The 18,300-nt window shown below is 61.3% G+C and overlaps 1 protein-coding gene across 1 annotated transcript in view; it reads right to left on the bottom strand.

Annotated features, from left to right (window-relative positions):
* LOC141980426 (uncharacterized) overlaps positions 1 to 18,300 on the bottom strand; it is a 174,654-nt gene that overhangs the window by 8,485 nt on the left and 147,869 nt on the right. The window contains exons 10-13 of the mRNA XM_074941653.1: positions 5,846 to 5,940; positions 2,077 to 2,270; positions 1,030 to 1,222; positions 839 to 898 (exon numbers count right to left, since the gene is read on the bottom strand). The gene's annotated coding sequence lies outside the window, so the exon portion shown is untranslated. The remainder of the gene's footprint in view (positions 1 to 838; positions 899 to 1,029; positions 1,223 to 2,076; positions 2,271 to 5,845; positions 5,941 to 18,300) is intronic.

Genomic DNA, 18,300 nt, shown 5'->3' with positions numbered 1-18,300 from the left:
ACAGCTCTACTGGTGCGCCAGAGCTCGGCCTTCCTCCGTCTCCCACATGCTCTAGAGCAGCTCCACGCGATGAAAAGAGACAGAGCCAACGGGCTGCGTGGCCAGTCACCCCACCTCCCCCACTGTCGCCTCCAGGACCCGCTATGATTCTCTTCCCTCCTGCTAGATGGTGCAGGCTCTCGAGACCAAGCCTGTGGGGATCAATGCGCACTTCTCCTGCCCATGGCCTGCAGTAGGAGGCACGACAAAGAGAGAGAGAAGGTGTGCTGTCCAACACAGAAGACAAGACAGAGAGAGAGGGGGAATAGGAGAAATTAAAGTAACTCAGCACCTGGAGTCACCCTCCTGGATCCAACCTCCTGCTGGGCTTCGACACACCCCTCCCACCAAGAGAGATGAGCAGTCCCCAAACCAAGCACTCCTCTCACAGACAGAGACAGCTGCTCCACTCCCAGCTGAACAGGTCTTGCCTAGCATTAACAGTGCTTGCGCTCTCGCTCGCTTTCCATCTCTCCACCAGGACGGACTCTGTCCCCACCCCCCTCACCCTCCAACATACACACACACACTTACACACTTCTTTTCCCTTGGTGCCAAACACAAGGCAAGAAGGAAAAACAAAAGTTATCGTCACACTCTGCCATGATGGCGAGGCTCTGCTTCTTGCATCTCCCACACCCCAGGGCTCTACCCTGAACCCCCTTCCCATGATGTTCTGGGAGCTACAATTAGAAGCACCCCAGTGCACCTGCACCCAAAATTGTCACTCTGCACAGGAGACTCTTGTCCCTTCCACTGGTCTGAATCCCACAGAGCCCCGGGCCCAGCTAGGATGCACCTTATTATTCTTGAGTACTGGGGCGCTCGTTCTCTCCTTCCTATCCCTCTTGGACTCCATCTGTGAGAGAGGACAGGGAAGTGTTACAGACACAGACACCCTCCCCCAGCTCTCTTTGCGCCCTGGGCTCACACCTGGTTGTCTCCCCAATCCCTGGCATTGTCCAGCATGTCTCCCTCCACAGAAGTCACCTGGCCTCATCTTAGACGCCATCTTCATATTGCTCTTCTCCTTCCTGCTCTGCTCCTCAGACCCGTCTGTCCTCAGCTCTGCAGGCAGAGGGGAAGGGGCACCGTGGGATCACACACGCCCCATTCCAGACACCCCGTCGCAACCACAGGGCTCCCAAACGGTGTCACCTTTGGTCAAAAACCACACCCCACCCTGAGGGAGCAAAGAGTCTTTGTGAGCCCAGCACACACCAGACAGGAAAAGATTCACACCCACACCCAGCCCAGCCACATTGGGAGCTTGCCCCCCCCTTCCCGGCCACAGGGCCACGGGGCTCATGGATGGAGAAGTTTGGTGGGCTGTGGGGGCTGAAGGACTAGCTCAGCGTGTGAATGAGTGACCAGGATATCTGTGGGGGGCGGACTGTGGGGTTGAGGTGTCCAGGGGGACCCAAGGGAAGGGAATGGGGGATTCGAGGTAGAGGAGGGAAGGGTTACCAAGGTGCACTGTGGGAATAGGGGATTTAGAGACCCCAGAGGGGCGGGTGGGGGCGTGTTTGAGGGCCCCACCGTGGCTGGAAAGGGGAACCCGGCAGGTTGGGGGGTAGCCGAGACGGGCGATGAGGAACCTGGCACGCTGGGGGTGGACGGTGGGAGGGGGGACGGGAAAGTGGGGCCAGCAGTGGGGAAAGGGGTGGGAGTCCGTGGGGCGGGGTCCTGAGTACGGGGGAGGAGCGGGGGGCGGCAGCACATTTCGGGGGACGCTGGGGGCCGAGGGATGAGGAAAAGGGTTGGGGTGAACTGGGGGGAGTTTGGGGAGCGGGGTCTGAGGGATCCCCGGATGGAGGGCGGGGCTGGGGGGGCCCGCGGGAGGCTGGAGGGGTGTCGGGGGCCAATGGCTGAGGGGCGGGCTGTGGGAGGCGTTGGGGGGGCTGAGGGAGCGCGCGGGGGGGGGGTCGGGGGCGCAGACTCGGGCCGGGGGCGGGGCCGGGCTGCTTATGGCGTGGGCGACACGTGGCTGAGGACGGGAGAGGGACCTGCTCCGCCCGCCCCTTGGGGGCCTCTGACCTTCTCCTCATGGCGTCCTGAGAGCAGCCCTCACTTCCTGTGTCCTCGACTTCCGGACATGTCACATGTCCTGTGAGCCCCCTTGTCTCCATTCTTCCAGGGCTAGCCCGCACCAGGTGAACAGAGCCATTTACAACCCAGTGTCCCAGTCAGTGGGAGCCATCGAGCTTCCAAACCATCATCAATGGCCCACACTGTCCATAATTACAACAGAACTTCAGAGTCATACTTCATATTTCTAGCCTCAGACACAAGAATGACGCGTGTACAAGAATGATACAGATAGGATGACCACACTCAGGAGATGATAAGCCTTGTAATGAGACCTTACCAGAGACTTTTGTGCATAAAGCATAATCCAGTTACGTCATATTCACACTTATAAGCATATTTCCATAAAACATATAGACTGCAGAGGTGTGGGGGGAGCCCAGGGCTGAGATAGCAGGTCATGCGGGTCGGGAGTGAGGGGCACTGGCAGAGCAGCGAGGGGGGAGCTCAAGGCTGGGACAGCGGGGGCTGCGGGTCGGGAGTGAGGGGCACCGGCAGAGCGGCGAGGGGGGAGCTCAGGGCGGGGACAGCGGGGGCTGCGGGTCGGGAGTGAGGGGCACCGGCAGAGCGGTGAGTGGGGAGCTCAGGGCGGGGACAGCGGGGGCTGCGGGTCGGGAGTGAGGGGCACCGGCAGAGCGGCGAGGGGGGAGCTCAGGGCTGGGACAGCGGGGGCTGCGGGTCGGGAGTGAGGGGCACCGGCAGAGCGGCGAGTGGGGAGCTCAGGGCTGGGACAGCGGGGGCTGCGGGTCGGGAGTGAGGGGCACCGGCAGAGCGGCGAGGGGGGAGCTCAGGGCTGGGATAGCGGGGGCTGCGGGTCGGGAGTGAGGGGCACCGGCAGAGCGGCGAGTGGGGAGCTCAGGGCTGGGACAGTGGGGGCTGCGGGTCGGGAGTGAGGGGCACCGGCAGAGCGGCGGGTGGGGAGCTCAGGGCTGGGACAGCGGGGGCTGCGGGTCGGGAGTGAGGGGCACCGGCAGAGCGGCGAGTGGGGAGCTCAGGGCTGGGACAGCGGGGGCTGCGGGTCGGGAGTGAGGGGCACCGGCAGAGCGGCGAGTGGGGAGCTCAGGGCTGGGACAGTGGGGGCTGCGGGTCGGGAGTGAGGGGCACCGGCAGAGCGGCGGGTGGGGAGCTCAGGGCTGGGACAGCGGGGGCTGCGGGTCGGGAGTGAGGGGCACCGGCAGAGCGGCGAGGGGGGAGCTCAGGGCTGCGACAGCGGGGGCTGCGGGTCGGGAGTGAGGGGCACCGGCAGAGCGGCGAGGGGGGAGCTCAGGGCTGGGACAGCGGGGGCTGCGGGTCGGGAGTGAGGGGCACCGGCAGAGCGGCGAGGGGGGAGCTCACGGCTGGGACAGCGGGGGCTGCGGGTCGGGAGTGAGGGGCACCGGCAGAGGGGCGAGGGGGGAGCTCAGGGCGGGGACAGCGGGGGCTGCGGGTCGGGAGTGAGGGGCACCGGCAGAGGGGCGAGTGAGGAGCTCACGGCTGGGACAGCGGGGGCTGCGGGTCGGAAGTGAGGGGCACCGGCAGAGCGGCGAGTGGGGAGCTCAGGGCTGGGACAGCGGGGGCTGCGGGTCAGGAGTGAGGGGCACCGGCAGAGCGGCGAGGGGGGAGCTCAGGGCGGGGACAGTGGGGGCTGCGGGTCGGGAGTGAGGGGCACCGGCAGAGCGGCGAGTGGGGAGCTCAGGGCTGGGACAGCGGGGGCTGCGGGTCGGGAGTGAGGGGCACCAGCAGAGCGGCGAGTGGGGAGCTCAGGGCTGGGACAGCGGGGGCTGCGGGTCAGGAGTGAGGGGCACCAGCAGAGCGGCGAGTGGGGAGCTCAGGGCTGGGACAGCGGGGGCTGCGGGTCGGGAGTGAGGGGCACCGGCAGAGCGGCGAGGGGGGAGCTCAGGGCTGGGACAGCGGGGGCTGCGGGTCGGGAGTGAGGGGCACCGGCAGAGCGGCGAGGGGGGAGCTCAGGGCTGGGACAGCGGGGGCTGCGGGTCGGGAGTGAGGGGCACCGGCAGAGGGGCGAGGGGGAGCTCAGGGCTGGGACAGCGGGGGCTGCGGGTCGGGAGTGAGGGGCACCGGCAGAGCGGCGAGGGGGGAGCTCAGGGCTGGGACAGCGGGGGCTGCAGGTCGGGAGTGAGGGGCACCGGCAGAGGGGCGAGGGGGGAGCTCAGGGCTGGGACAGCGGGGGCTGCGGGTCGGGAGTGAGGGGCACCGGCAGAGGGGCGAGGGGGGAGCTCACGGCTGGGACAGCGGGGGCTGCGGGTCGGGAGTGAGGGGCACCGGCAGAGCGGCGGGTGGGGAGCTCAGGGCTGGGACAGCGGGGGCTGCGGGTCGGGAGTGAGGGGCACCGGCAGAGCGGCGAGGGGGGAGCTCAGGGCTGCGACAGCGGGGGCTGCAGGTCGGGAGTGAGGGGCACCGGCAGAGGGGCGAGGGGGGAGCTCAGGGCTGGGACAGCGGGGGCTGCGGGTCGGGAGTGAGGGGCACCGGCAGAGCGGCGGGTGGGGAGCTCAGGGCTGGGACAGCGGGGGCTGCGGGTCGGGAGTGAGGGGCACCGGCAGAGGGGCGAGGGGGGAGCTCAGGGCTGGGACAGCGGGGGCTGCAGGTCGGGAGTGAGGGGCACCGGCAGAGGGGCGAGGGGGGAGCTCAGGGCTGGGACAGCGGGGGCTGCGGGTCGGGAGTGAGGGGCACCGGCAGAGCGGTGAGTGGGGAGCTCAGGGCTGGGACAGCGGGGGCTGTGGGTCGGGAGTGAGGGGCACCGGCAGAGCGGCGAGTGGGGAGCTCAGGGCTGGGACAGCGGGGGCTGCAGGTCGGGAGTGAGGGGCACCGGCAGAGCGGCGAGTGGGGAGCTCAGGGCTGGGACATCCGGGGGTGCAGGTCCGGACAGGCAGGTTTGCGCAGAGTGTTCAGAGCTGCCCTCTGTCTGCGCTTTCTCTGGACAATCCCTGCTCCCAGAATGCACGAGGCCCTGGTCCGAACTCTTCCTGCGGGCTGAGCTGGTTTTGTTCACTGGGATCCTGTCGGATGGGCGGGCGGGGGGGAAGTGACAGTCCCACCCCAGAGCCGACACCCACCTGTCACCCAGCACCCTCGGCCCCGGCCCCACCAGCCTGGTCAGACGGGTTCGTCCTCCCTGTCTGGGGAAGAGAAACCAATGTCTTGCCAAGGAGCTATGGGTGTGTGTGTGTCCGTCCGTCCGTCCCCCCGTCCCCCCAGCGCTCAGCGGCACAGGTCAGCCGGGGAGCTGGGCCCTGCCGTGCTCTCAGGGGCGTCTACCCTGCAGCTGGGGGCTGGTCCCCAGCAGGGTCTGCTGGAGCTCAGGCACTGACGGGGCGGCGGCAGCAGCCGTGTGGGGGGTTAGGCGAGTGACCCGGGGCCGTCTCATGGCGTCGGCTGGGTTCATGCTCAGGCGACTAGCCCCAGCCACCGGCCGAGCCGCCACGGCCACGCTGCTGCTCTTGGCGCACTAGCTACACACATCCTCACTGCATTTTCCACTTTATGCATCCGATGAAGTGAGCTGTAGCTCACGAAAGCTTCTGCTCAAGTAAATGGGTTAGTCTCTAAGGTGCCACAAGTCCTCCTTTTCTTTTTGTGGATAAAATTGGTCTCCTGTGTCTGTGGTGCTCGGCGGCCTGGGTCAGTGCCGGCACCTCCCAATGACAGGTCGGGACGGGAAGGGGGGGTTAGAATTTCCCTCCAAAGCTATTTTAGGGTCTGATCCTACAAGCCTCCCACGTACCCAGTGCAGGATGGCTCCAGGCTCCTCACCCAGTCCAGTGTTGGTGTGTACAGCAGAGAACTGGAAGCAGCAAATCGGGGGGTCGTCTAAAGAGACTAGAAATACAACAATTTACTTCTGAAAGGAGAAGAAAAGACGACATTACCGAGCTGTGTAACGGGGCGACCTGACCCTCAGAGACCGCGAAGGGAAATCTCAGGGGCTCTGCTCACCTGGCCCCAGGGCTGTGTCCTCAAGACAGGCCTGTGGGAGAAGGGAAATCGCCAGAGAGAGGAGTGGGGCCCAGTGTGGATTTTTGGGCTGTGGCAGGGAATTTAGGTCCTGAGACTGGAGCCCTAAAGACGGAGTGGGTGAAGGCTCCCCTCTGCTTTCAGGCTGAAGGAATCCTGGGTTGGTCAGTCTGTCCAGGGGGGGTCACATTGCTCACAGGCAAAGAGAGGAGGAGAACTGCCCCCAGAAGGACACATGCGGATCCTGGAGAAAAAGAAAGAGAAAAGAGACCAGCAGCAGGTGAAGGTGGCTGAGTGGGGGATTCCCTTGTGTGTGTAACCCTTCTGCCCATCAGAGTTGGCAGCAACAAGGGCCGGGTTCAATATCTAGGGGATCCATTCCAATAACACAATGCAAACCGGCTCGAGCCCCCACCCAGTGACCTGGGACAAATATATACCACCCCCGCTGGGCGCCTCCAAGAGGCAATACTTCCCCTCTCGCAAGCACATAGTCTGAGTGTAGCAAAAAGCCTTTTAATAACAGAGAGAAACAATGTGGCATTATGTTGGGGAAACACCACCAACAGGATTCATAACACAACCCATGAGCAAAAAAAACCACCCCAAGCAAATTGGGGCATGCCCCTTTCCCTCAGGTTCTTGAGTCCCAGCACCCAAACGTCTCTTGAGTCCAGCAATCCACAAATCACCCAAAGTCTAAAAAGTCCAGCCCCAGAGTTCAAAAGTTCATCTGCATAGTGTTACTCCCCAGTCTGGCTAAAATGTGCCTGTGTGGGGGAAAAGGGGCAAGGGGCACCTTACGTGTCCTGAAGCTGACTGCCCCACAGGGCTCTGCTCTGTTACGCTGTCTCACGACCGGCTCCGCTCTGCACCGCTCGCCATCTCACAAACGGCTCTGCTCAGCTCGCCGTCTCACGAACACACCGCTGTCTCACGAACGGCTCCACTCCACCACGACCGGCTCTGCTCTGCACCGCTCGCTGTCTCAAGAACAGCTCTGCTCAGCTCGCTGTCTCATGAATGGCTCCGCTCTGCACAGCTCACCGTCTCACAAACAGCTCTGCTCAGCTCACCGTGTCACACACACACCACTGTCTCACAGACGGCTCCACTCCGCACACCTTGCCGTCTCACAAACACACCGCTGCACTCTAGATCTTCCGGCTCCCCACTACTTGACACAGTGATTTCAGCTCATAGTAGTGGGGGCCTTAGTGCTGGTGCACCTTAAGGCCAAAGTGAATGCAGCACAGTACCTGTAGCAAGACTCTTAATAGACCCAAAATTAGCTCTGACATTCCACAGTGGAGAGAGACAGAGGTGCAATTGGTGCTTCAGGCCCTCACAAAGGGGCCCACACCACCAGGTACTAATACCTGTCTCAAGTCTCTCTCAATTCACACAGTTTTGGAACCCATGACCCTTGCCTAGCGAGTGCTACTTAGTTGATAGTGAGTCCCTCCATCATAGCAAAAGGCCAAGTTCAGTTCCAAGCACAGTTCCCATAATCAGGGTAATAACAATTTATTCTTCCTGCCCCAATAACAGAGACACTGGGGATCCCACAGCAGCCGAAGTGACCATTTGGGCAGCTATGGCCTCAGTCTAGGCGGGGTGGGTGTGCCTATGCAAATGAGATCAGCCCCTGAAGTTTTTTTTTCCACAACTTGCCACACCTCACCACCAGATATCAGGGTGGAGCTCATCCTGACACTGCTTACATGTGTGTGACGGAGCACTTGGGAAGCTGTGTCCATTCAAACACACTGAGCTTTAATATGGAGGAAGGCCGGACTTCTGTGACTTGGTAAAGGATTTAGGTGTCATAATGGACATACAACTCAGCATGAAATCCCCGTGCGATGCTGTGGCCACCCTTGGACGCACAGACAGGAGAATAGTGACTAGTAATAGGGCACCAGAGACATCTCTGTATACCACCATGGTCAGACCAACACCGGAATCTTGCATACAGTCGTGTTGGCCGCATTTTAAGAGGAAGAATGAAAAATTGGACAGGGGGCAGAGAACCCCCCGCCCCAAAGAAAAAAAAAAGGAGCTGAAAAGTTGCCTTTCAGTGCGAGACAAGAGCTGAATCTGTTCAGTTTCTCACAAAGAAGACCAAGAGGTCACTTGATGAGAGTGCGTAAATCCCCTCACAAAGAGAAACCTGGGTACGAAAGGGCTCTTTAACCGAGCAGCGAAAGGCAGAACAAGAACCAATGGCTGGAAGTTCATGCCAGAGAAACTAACATTAGAAATTTGGGACACATTTGAAATCGGGTGATTAAACATTGGAACAAGGTACCCAGGGCAATGATGGATTCTCCACTCCACGTGGAGGTGGCAGGAGGGGGCAGGGGGTGCTGAAGCAAGTGCTCTCAGGTGATATAGAAAACGATTTCTCTCCGGTGCTTGGCCGGTGGGCCTTGCTCACATGCTCAGGGTCTCACTGATCTCCATTTTTGGGGGTTAGGAAGGAATTTCCCCAGGTCAGATTGGCAGGGATGTTGGAGTTTTTGCCGTCCTCTGTGGCAAGGGGCACAAGTCACTTGCCCGGATCAGCTGGGTGTCATGTGTCTGGGGGTCACACTGGATTATTTTATTGTCCTGACTGGCCTGAAAATCAAGACCTGGATGTTCTGGCTCCAATGTTGCAGTGTCTGACCCGTGGTCACTCCAGCTCCCAGGTGCCTCTTCCTAGTCGAATCCCCAGCCAGTCTTCAGAGGACAGCAGCTGCCGCGCAAGGCAATCGGGGCTGGTGGGAGTGACTCTGGGGCAGTCACTAGCCACAGAAAACAGACCCTCTCCCAACACCCCGACTGCTGGCCCTCAGGTCTCTGGCCGTACAGGAGACGGGCCAGGCCCCCGTGGGAGGAATGAGGGGGATGGAAACCCCCAGGATGGGGAGTTGTGTGTTTCAGCCATGTTGGTGTGTGGGTCTCACTCAGACCCATGCACTGTACCCACACGCAGAGCCAGTTCATATTGTAAAACCCCACACCCACGAGGGATGTGTTCATCTCAGCACAAGTTCAGCTTTAACCCGTTAGAAATAACCTTGGAGTTATTGTGGGGTCTCAGGGCCAGAGGACACCAGACCTCTGAGCTGTCAGTGGAGAGCCAGCTGACCCGTAAGCAAGGCCTTGTGCATGCTGGCCCTGGTGGGGGAGGAGGGGAGGCAAACACATGGCTAAGGGAAAGGGGAAGGTCACACACACAGCCAGAGCGCTCACCCCTCCTGCACCCCTGCCCCAGCCTGGAGCCCCGTCCCGCACCCTGAACCCCTCATTTCTGGCCCCACCCCAGAGCCCGCACCCCCCATTAGAGCCCTCACCCCCTCCTGCATCCCACCCGCCTACCCCAGCCCAGTGATAGCGAGTGAGGGTGGGGGAGAGCGAGCCACCAAGGGAGGGGGAATGGAGTGAACTGGGGGCGGGGCCTCGGGGAAGGGGCGGGGCTAGGGCGTGCGCTTTTGTGAAGAAAGTTGGTAATCGGACATCAGGTGTAGCATAGATGCTGCCTTTGGTTTTGCCAGTGGGTGCCCCATCCCGGCTCCGCCCTCTCCCCCAAGGCCCCAGCCCCAACTCACCCCACCCCTTTCTGCCCCTCCCCCTGGTTCCCCTCCCCTGGGGGTCTCCCACTCACTCCTTCCTGCCCCCTTCCTGCCTCCCCCCAACTGCCAATTTTCAGCCTATTTATGCACTTTTCATATTCTACTGATTATTGTTATTGGGTTCTTAATGCCATCATTAAAATAGTAACGAACTAGGTAAGGACATGATCAGGAGTTACAGGGTTTTAAAATGATTACACTCAACTCCAGGTGTCTTCACTAACAGCCCAGTGGAAAGACCTGAGGTTCGCTCCACTTTGTACCTGCCTGGGGCCTCTTTGGCAGCTGTGGGCCAGTGATGGCTGTGGGAAGGTGGCAGCTGGGAGGGACAAGCCATGGGGAGTCTTTCCCCTCCCCCTGCCCCTCTCTTCTTTCTTCTCCAAGTCTTTGCTCCCCTTCCTGATGTTTCCCCTTCTTGCTTCCCACCCATGTGCCTTTCCCCATGCCCCCGCCTGGTGGCTCGGTCTAGGGCCTGGCCCACCCACACGCTCAAAGCGCAGCGGAGGCTCCGGGTAGGAAGGTCGCCCAGTGGTTCAGTCACAGCCCTGGGGGCTCGGGGGGCTGGGTTTGGGTCTCTGCTCTGCCACAGACTCCCTGCTTAGCCTTGGGAAAGTCACTTCACCTCCGTGTACCCTAGATCCCGCCTGGGGCTAATACTGACCCTGCCTCCTCCGCACAGTCCAGTCACGGCTGTGTGACGAGGGGGAAACGGAGACACCCAGGTGGGTAGATTGGGGCTGAATTTCTCCAGGGCCTGAGAGTGAGAGCCAGCCCCGCACAGGGGGAACGCACGGGGGGGAACGGGAGAGGGGGCTCAGGCCAGCCCCACACAGGGGGAACGCACGGGGGGGAACGGGAGAGGGGGCTCAGGCCAGCCCCACACAGGGGGAACGCACGGGGGAACGGGAGAGGGGGCTCAGGCCAGCCCCACACAGGGGGAACGCACGGGGGGGAACGGGAGAGGGGGGCTCAGGCCAGCTCTGCACAGGGGGGCGTCGGGGCTTCAGCGCCGCATCTCCTGCTGGGGTCGGGGCTCCCCCCCCCCGAAACTGCCCTGCCCCCACCCGCCCTGGGCGAGCTGGGCTCCCTTGGTCCCCTGATGGCTGGTCGCCCTGGTGGGTGCTGAGCACCCCTCTTCTTCCCCCGGTGCTGCCGCCCCAGAGCACCCAGAGCCGGCGCCCCACAACCCCCCCCCCCGGAGCCGGCGCCCCGGAGCCGGCGCCCCCTCGCCCCCAAACTCCCTGCCCCAGGGACGGGGAGGGGGAGCCACCGGGGGCGGGGCCTCGGCGCGCCCCCAGCCCCCCCCCTGGGGGTCAGACACCGGCTGCGGCCGGGGCAGGAAGGGGGCGGGGCCGGCCACGGTCTGCCCGGGCTTTCGGCGTCAGACCTCCCTGCTCAGAGCGGAAGTCGCGGCCACAGGAAGTGAGGGCGGCTCTCAGGACGCCATGAGGAGAAGGTCAGAGGCCCCCAAGGGGGGGCGGAGGGTCACGTGGGCGGAGCGGGTCCCTCCCCCGTCCTCAGCCGCGTGTCGCCCGCGCCACAATCAGCCCGGCCCCGCCCCCGGCCCGAGTCTGCGCCCCCGACCCCTCCCCCCGCGCGCTCCCTCAGCCCCCCCCCCCCCAACGCCTCCCACAGCCCCCCCTCAGCCATTGGCCCCGACACCCCCCCAGCCCCGCCCTCCATCCGGGGATCCCTCAGACCCCGCTCCCCAAACTCCCCCCAGGTCACCCCAACCCTTTTCCTCATCCCTCGGCCCCCAGCGTCCCCCGAAATGTGCTGCCGCCCCCCGCTCCTCCCCCGTCCTCAGCACCCCGCCCCACGGACTCCCCCCCTTTCCCCACTGCTGGCCCCCCTTTCCCGTCCCCCTCCCCCCGTCCACCCCCAGCGTGCCAGGTTCCTCATCGCCCGTCTCGGCTACCCCCCAACCTGCCGGGTTCCCCTTTCCAGCCACCGTGGGGCCCTCAAACACCCCCACCCGCCCCTCTGTGGTCTCTAAATCCCCTATTCCCACAGTGCGCCTTGGTAACCCTTCCCTCCTCTACCTCGAATCCCCCATTCCCTTCCCTTGGGTCCCCCTGGACACCTCAACCCCACAGTCCGCCCCCCACAGATATCCTGGTCACTCATTCACACGCTGAGCTAGTCCTTCAGGGGCCCCCACAGCCCCCCAAACTTCTCCATCCATGAGCCCCGTGGCCCCGTGGCCGGGAAGGGGGGGCAAGCTCCCAATGTGGCTGGGCTGGGTGTGGGTGTGAATCTTTTCCTGTCTGGTGTGTGCTGGGCTCACAAAGACTCTTTGCTCCCTCAGGGTGGGGTGTGGTTTTTGGCCGAAGGTGACACCGTTTGGATGCGACGGGGTGTCTGCAATGGGGCGTGTGTGATCCCACGGTGCCCCTTCCCCTCTGCCTGCAGAGCTGAGGACAGACGGGTCTGAGGAGCAGAGCAGGAGCTCTGGGAAGGAGAAGAGCGATATGAAGATGGGGTCTAAGATGAGGCCAGGTGACTTCTGTGGAGGGAGACATGCTGGACAATGCCAAGGGTTGGGGAGACAACCAGGTGTGAGCCCAGGGCGCAAAGAGAGCTGGGGGAGGGTGTCTGTGTCTGTAACACTTCCCTGTCCTCTCTCACAGATGGAGTCCAAGCGGGATAGGAAGGAGAGGACAAGCGCCCCAGTACTCAAGAATAATAAGGTGCATCCTAGCTGGGCCCAGGGCTCTGCGGGGTTCAGACCAGTGGAAGGGACAAGAGTCTCCTGTGCAGAGTGACTATTTTGGGTGCAGGTGCACTGGGGTGCTTCTAATTGTGGCTCCCAGAACATCATGGGAAGGGGGTTCAGGGTAGAGCCCTGGGGTGTGGGAGATGCAAGAAGCAGAGCCTTGCCATCACGGCAGAGTGTGACGATAACTTTTGTTTTTCCTTCTTGTGTTGTGTTTGGCACCAAGGGAAAAGAGATGTGTAAGTGTGTGTGTGTATGCTGGAGGATGACGGGGGCGGGGACAGAGTCTGTCCTGGTGGAGAGATGGAAAGCGAGCGAGAGCGCAAGCACTGTTAATGCCAGGCAAGACCTGTTCAGCTGGGAGTGGAGCAGCTGTCTCTGTCTGTGAGAGGAGTGCTTGGTTTGGGGACTGCTCATCTCTCTTGGTGGGAGGGGTGTGTCCAAGCCCACCAGGAGGTTGGATCCAGGAGGGTGACTCCAGGTGCTGAGTGACTTTAATTTCTCTTATTCCCCCTCTCTCTCTGTCTTGTCTTCTGTGTTGAACAACACACCTTCTCTCTCTCTTTGTCGTGCCTCCTACCACAGGCCATGGGCAGGAGAAGTGCACATTGATCCCCACAGGCTTGGACTCGAGAGCCTGCACCATCTAGCAGGAGGGAAGAGAATCATAGCGGGTCCTGGAGGCGACAGTGGGGGAGGTGGGGTGACTGGCCACGCAGCCTGTTGGCTCTGTCTCTTTTCATCGCGTGGGGCTGCTCTAGAGCATGTGGGAGACGGAGGGAGGCCGAGCTCTCGCGCACCAGTAGAGCTGTGGGCAGGGCTGCCTCGCTCATCGGTTATTTCCTGCGCTTGCAGATGAGTCGCCCAGGAGCCCCAGGCAGAGGAGAAGCTGGAAGAAGTGGAGCTGAGCAGGCTGGACATCCCGGTAAGCAGAGATGAACAGTCCTGAGCTTTCTGCCTTTCCCACACTGGGTGTGAGTCAGCGGTGATGGCACTCTCTTCCTCAGCTCTTCCCAGGTTAGTTTTCTTCAGAGGCCGTGAGCTGCGCGTGGTATTAGGGGCAGGGGAAGAGACAAATCGTCTCCTGTGCAGAGTGACTCCTTTGGGTGCAGGTGCAGAGGGGGGATTTCTAATTGTATCTGTGATGGCATAACGGGAGGAGGGTTGAAGCCAGAGCCCTGGGGTGCGGGAGGAGCGAGAAGAGGAGCCTCGCCACCATTGCTTTTTCTTTCCCTCTTGTGTTGTGTTTAATACCAAGGGGAAAGAAATCATGAGGACGGAGTCCAGCCCCGAGGTGAGATGGAAAGTGAGCGAGAGCAGTGAGAGCGTGAATCCTGTTGATGCCAGGCAAGACCTGTCCAGCTGAGAGCGAAGCAGCTGTCCCTGTCAGTGAGGTAAGTGTCTGGTTTGGGGAGGGCTCTGGTCACAGCCCCCCTGGCTCCAAGCAGGGACTTCCCGTTAGCTGGGTGTGGGTTTCCTGCCTAGCTGTGGCTTCAAGGGAGATGAAGTTGCCATTTGCGGGGGCTGATTCTCTCTGGCCAGGAGTGGGGTGTGCTCCCCAGGAGAAGGTTGGATCCCTGAGGGTGACTCCCTGTTCTGAGTTTCTTTCCTTCCTCCTAGGTTTCTCTCTCTCTCTCTCTCTCTCTCTGTCTTCTCTACTGTGTTGGCTAATTCACACTCAAACTCTCTCTCTCCTTTCATGAACACCTAACACTTCCTCTGCTCCCCCTCTCCCAGTCTCCTCTGGGCTCGGCTGGGTCTGTCTGCCTATGGGCATGGTCTCTGCCCTGCTAGGAAGGATGCGTACTGCCTGCCAGGCTACAGGGGTTGCTCCTCCTACTCCCTATCTTCTTAGAGAGTTTGGGGAGACTTCATTGGTGTAACTGGGTCACAGCGTGAGTGGCCAGTCATGCCTTTTGGGCTGTGGGGTCTGAGACGGAGAGGGGTGGCTCGCTCTCTTTGGGCGACTTTGGGCACAGGAGAAGTGGGGCTGGGATTAGAGATGCCAAGAACCCCCCTAATCACCCTCTAGCTCCATTACTGCATCACCCAAAAGCCTCGCTCAGGGTCCACGCCCAGTACTCGGTTTCTGATTAACCTTTGGTGGACCCGGTGCCAACATATTTGTGCGCACCCCATGGGGGCAATGGAGCATGGTGCGGGGGGGGGTCTGTCCTCAGAGCGAGGGGTAAGTCAGGGGCAATATGGCATGGCAGGGGCAGCCCCGCTCCACCCAGCACGAGGGCACTATTTACGAACCAGCAGTCGCCAGATGCACAATGGCCCACCCAGCCCTGTGCTGCCAGCGTGCCTCTTCGCCTCGGGGGTGGGCCCATACTGTGCCACACCGCCCCCCTGCCCAACACTTGAACATCCCCCCTCCAGTTCCCTATGGCCAAAGCCCCCCCAGACCCGCTATGCCCAGCGCCTCCCCCCCCCCGACCCTGCCAAATATGCACAGCGCCCAGCACAACACCACAACTGTCCAGCACCCCCAACAGAACCCCCACTCCCTAGTGCCCCAACACACACGTTCCCTGCCCCCTCACAGCCCAGCATCCCCCGGCTCCAGGCCCTCTAGTGACCCACTCCCCCAAGCCCTGCCTCCTGGCCCCACTCACTGGCCCTGCTGGGAGGTGACTGTGTCAGCCGGGCTGAACCGCCAGAGCTGGACCTGGGGCGGGGAATCGCTCTGGCCCCTCGGAAATGGTGCAATCAGCTAGTCCAGGGCCTGCCCCTGCCGGGCTCCATCAGGACCCATTGCCTGGAGGGGCCCAGCCAAGCCCCTCCCCCCGCACTGCCCTCCCCCAACCAGCCGAGACTGGCCAGGCTTCTGCATCAGTCCCAGGCAGCTCAGCTCTGGGGAGACAGGTGGGGCCCGACAGGCCTGCAGCTGGAGGTGCACTGGGGTCCTGCCAGGGGACAGAAAGAAGCTGGCAGGGTGGCCACGGGGTGGAGAGGAGCCCTTGGCCGTCCACGGAGCAGGCTGAGAGGAGTAAACGGTGGGCGGGGGTGGGGACCAGTGGGGTCTCGGGGTGCAGTGCATGTGGAGCAGGCCAGGGCCCCTTCTGAGCATGTGCCCGGCTCCATGGAGCCACTGGTGGTCTTGTTAACCTGGCACTGCCCCTGCTTCGAAGGGGCCGTGGCCCAGCCCCTTCCACTTGCCATGTGCCCTCAGGTCCCCCTGCCAGCTGGCTCGTTTCCCCTCCCCCCGTCCACTGCTCGCTCCTCTCAGCTGGCCAGGCGTGGGGCTCCTCTCCTCCCTCTTTCCCCCTCCTCCCTCCCCCCCCCCGCCACTGCTGGGGCCTCTCCGCCGCGGGTGGTGGAAGCTCTACGGCGAAGGCTCTTTTATCGGGCACTAGCTCTCTTAGCTCAGGGCATGGGGCTCCCACTGGTGTCTCTAGACTTCGTCCTCTGCCCCGTCTCTCCGAACTCCCCAAGTCTTGTGGAAACGAGCCTGCTCCTCTCGCAGGTGGCTGACAAAGGAGGCTCCGGCCCGGTGAGGCTCTGGCGTTTGTGTAGAGCACGGTGCAGCAGGGACTTATCACTCGGGCCGTAGTTCTTCCTTCCCAGAAACAGGACGTACGTGTGGAAAATGGGGCAGCTCCCCCAGCCCCCCCAGGGCAGCGCAAGGTCAGTGTTTGTCAACAGGGATCAGCAGGAACTCCTACCCCTGCATGGGCTGGGATGGATACCTGGCTGTCCTGGGCCCCTAGAGGTGTGAGAGCAAAGGGAAGGTTTGTTTGTGGATTTTCCCCTTCGGGGAACCGAAGCAGCTTTTTCTCTGAGAGCTGCATGGGAGGAAGTGAAGGCTCAACTCTGAGCTGGAGGCTGGCAGCGATATTCTGTTCAGGGCTGCTGGGGGGAAGCTCCCTGCAGTGAGGCTTAGAGGCTCTCTGCTAAAATCTGGCCTGGAAGGTGTTAGTGTTGTGATATTTGTTCAGTGCTGATTGATGGGCTGTAGGAGCTCTGTTGGAAAGAGTGCCACCCTGTCATAAAAATAGAAGGACGGGTAAACCCCTTTAAAATCCCTCCTGGCCAGAGGAAAAATCCTCTCACCTGTAAAGGGTTAAGAAGCTAAAGGTAACCTCGCTGGCACCTGACCAAAATGACCAATGAGGAGACAAGAGACTTTCAAAAGCTGGGAGGAGGGAGAGAAACAAAGGGTCTGTGTCTGTCTGTGTGATGCTTTTGCCGGGGATAGAACAGGTATGGCCTCTTAGAACTTTTAGAGTAACAGCCGTGTTAGTCTGTATTCACAAAAAGAAAGAGTACTTGTGGCACCTTAGAGACTAACCAATTTATTTGAGCATGAGCTTTCACCCTATGCATCCCATGAAGTGAGCTGTAGCTCACGAAAGCTCATGCTCAAATAAATTGGTTAGTCTCTAAGGTGCCACAAGTACTCCTTTTCTTTTTAGAACTTTTAGTAAGTAATCTAGCTAGGTATGTGTTAGATTCTGATTTCTTTAAATGGCTGAGAAAAGAACTGTGCTGAATAGAATGACTATTCCTGTCTGTGTGTCTTTTTTGTAACTTAAGGTTTTGCCTGGAGGGATTCTCTCTGTTTTGAATCTAATCACCCTGTAAGGTATCTACCATCCTGATTTTACAGAGGTGGTTCCTTTCTTTCTATTAAAAGTCTTCTTGTAAGAAAACTGACTGCTTTTTCATTGTTCTCAGATCCAAGGGTTTGGGTCTGTGGTCACCTATGCAAATTGGTGAGGATTTTTACCAAACCTTCCCCAGGAAGTGGGGTGCAAGGGTTGGGAGGATTTTGGGGGGAAAGACGTGTCCAAACTACGTTTCCCAGTAAACCCAGTTAGAGTTTGGTGGTGGCAGTGGAGATCCAGGGTCAAAGGATAAAATTAATGTGTACCTTGGGGAAGTTTTAACCTAAGCTGGTGAAAGTAAGCTTAGGAGGTTTTCATGCAGGTACCCACATCTGTACCCTAGAGTTCAGAGTGGGGGAGGAACCTTGACACACCCCCAGCTCTCAGTTCTGCTGACTCTGCAGGTGGACGCTGCCTTTTGGGTCCTAGTGCCTGTCGGGCTCCCCGTCTGCGTGCTGGGAGGAGCCATCCTGTTCTCTGTACAGCAGTGAATGCGTGTGCTGGGGCAGGGCGGGGTGGGGGGAGCGGGGGGAAATAAGCCATAGGGAAGGAAGGGGGTGGGATGAGGAGGGCTGGGGCAATAGGAAAGGAGCACGGGGTGGGGAAGAGAAGGGGATAGAGGAAGCGGGGGCAGGGGGAAGCGAGGGCCCGGCATGCAGCATCCCCTTGGCAGCAGCTGAGGCTCCCCATTAAGCAGGCCCATCAAACCCTCACCCTGACAAGCCCCCATCTCCCCTGCACCTGGACCACCATGATAAGCCACCCGGACACCCACCCCACAGAGCCCCAGCCTGCTGCACTTGGACCCGCACTCCAATGAGCCCTACCTCCCCTGCACCCGGACCCGTCCTGCGCTGAGCTCCCCACACCAACACACCTCCTGCTGAGCCCCAACCACCTTCACTTGGAGCCCTCTGCAGAGTCCCACTGCGCCTGCACCTGGAGCCCCCCAACAAGCCCCTGTGCATCCAGATCCCGCAGTGAGCCACCTCAGCCCGACTGCTCCACACAGAACCCTCTTACCCCACCGGGATCCCCTCACACTGAGCCCCTCCACACTTCGATCCTGCCAGGCTGAGCCTGTCTGCCAACACCTGGCGCAGGGGCAGTGGCCAAGAGTGTTTCTGGGGCAGGTTTATCCCTTCCGCTGTGTCAGGGTCGGGTGCAGCCTCACGGCCGAGTCCCTATCCCGGGAGGGGAGGGGGAAGGCTGCAGGGTGATCTCCCACCTCCACGCAGCCAGTGGCCTCTGCTCCCCACTGCCAGGCGGGAGCTTC

Source organism: Natator depressus, unplaced genomic scaffold (assembly GCF_965152275.1).
Source record: "Natator depressus isolate rNatDep1 unplaced genomic scaffold, rNatDep2.hap1 scaffold_35, whole genome shotgun sequence".
NCBI classification, from domain to species: Eukaryota; Metazoa; Chordata; order Testudines; family Cheloniidae; genus Natator; species Natator depressus.
This window is presented reverse-complemented; position numbering and strand designations above follow the sequence as displayed.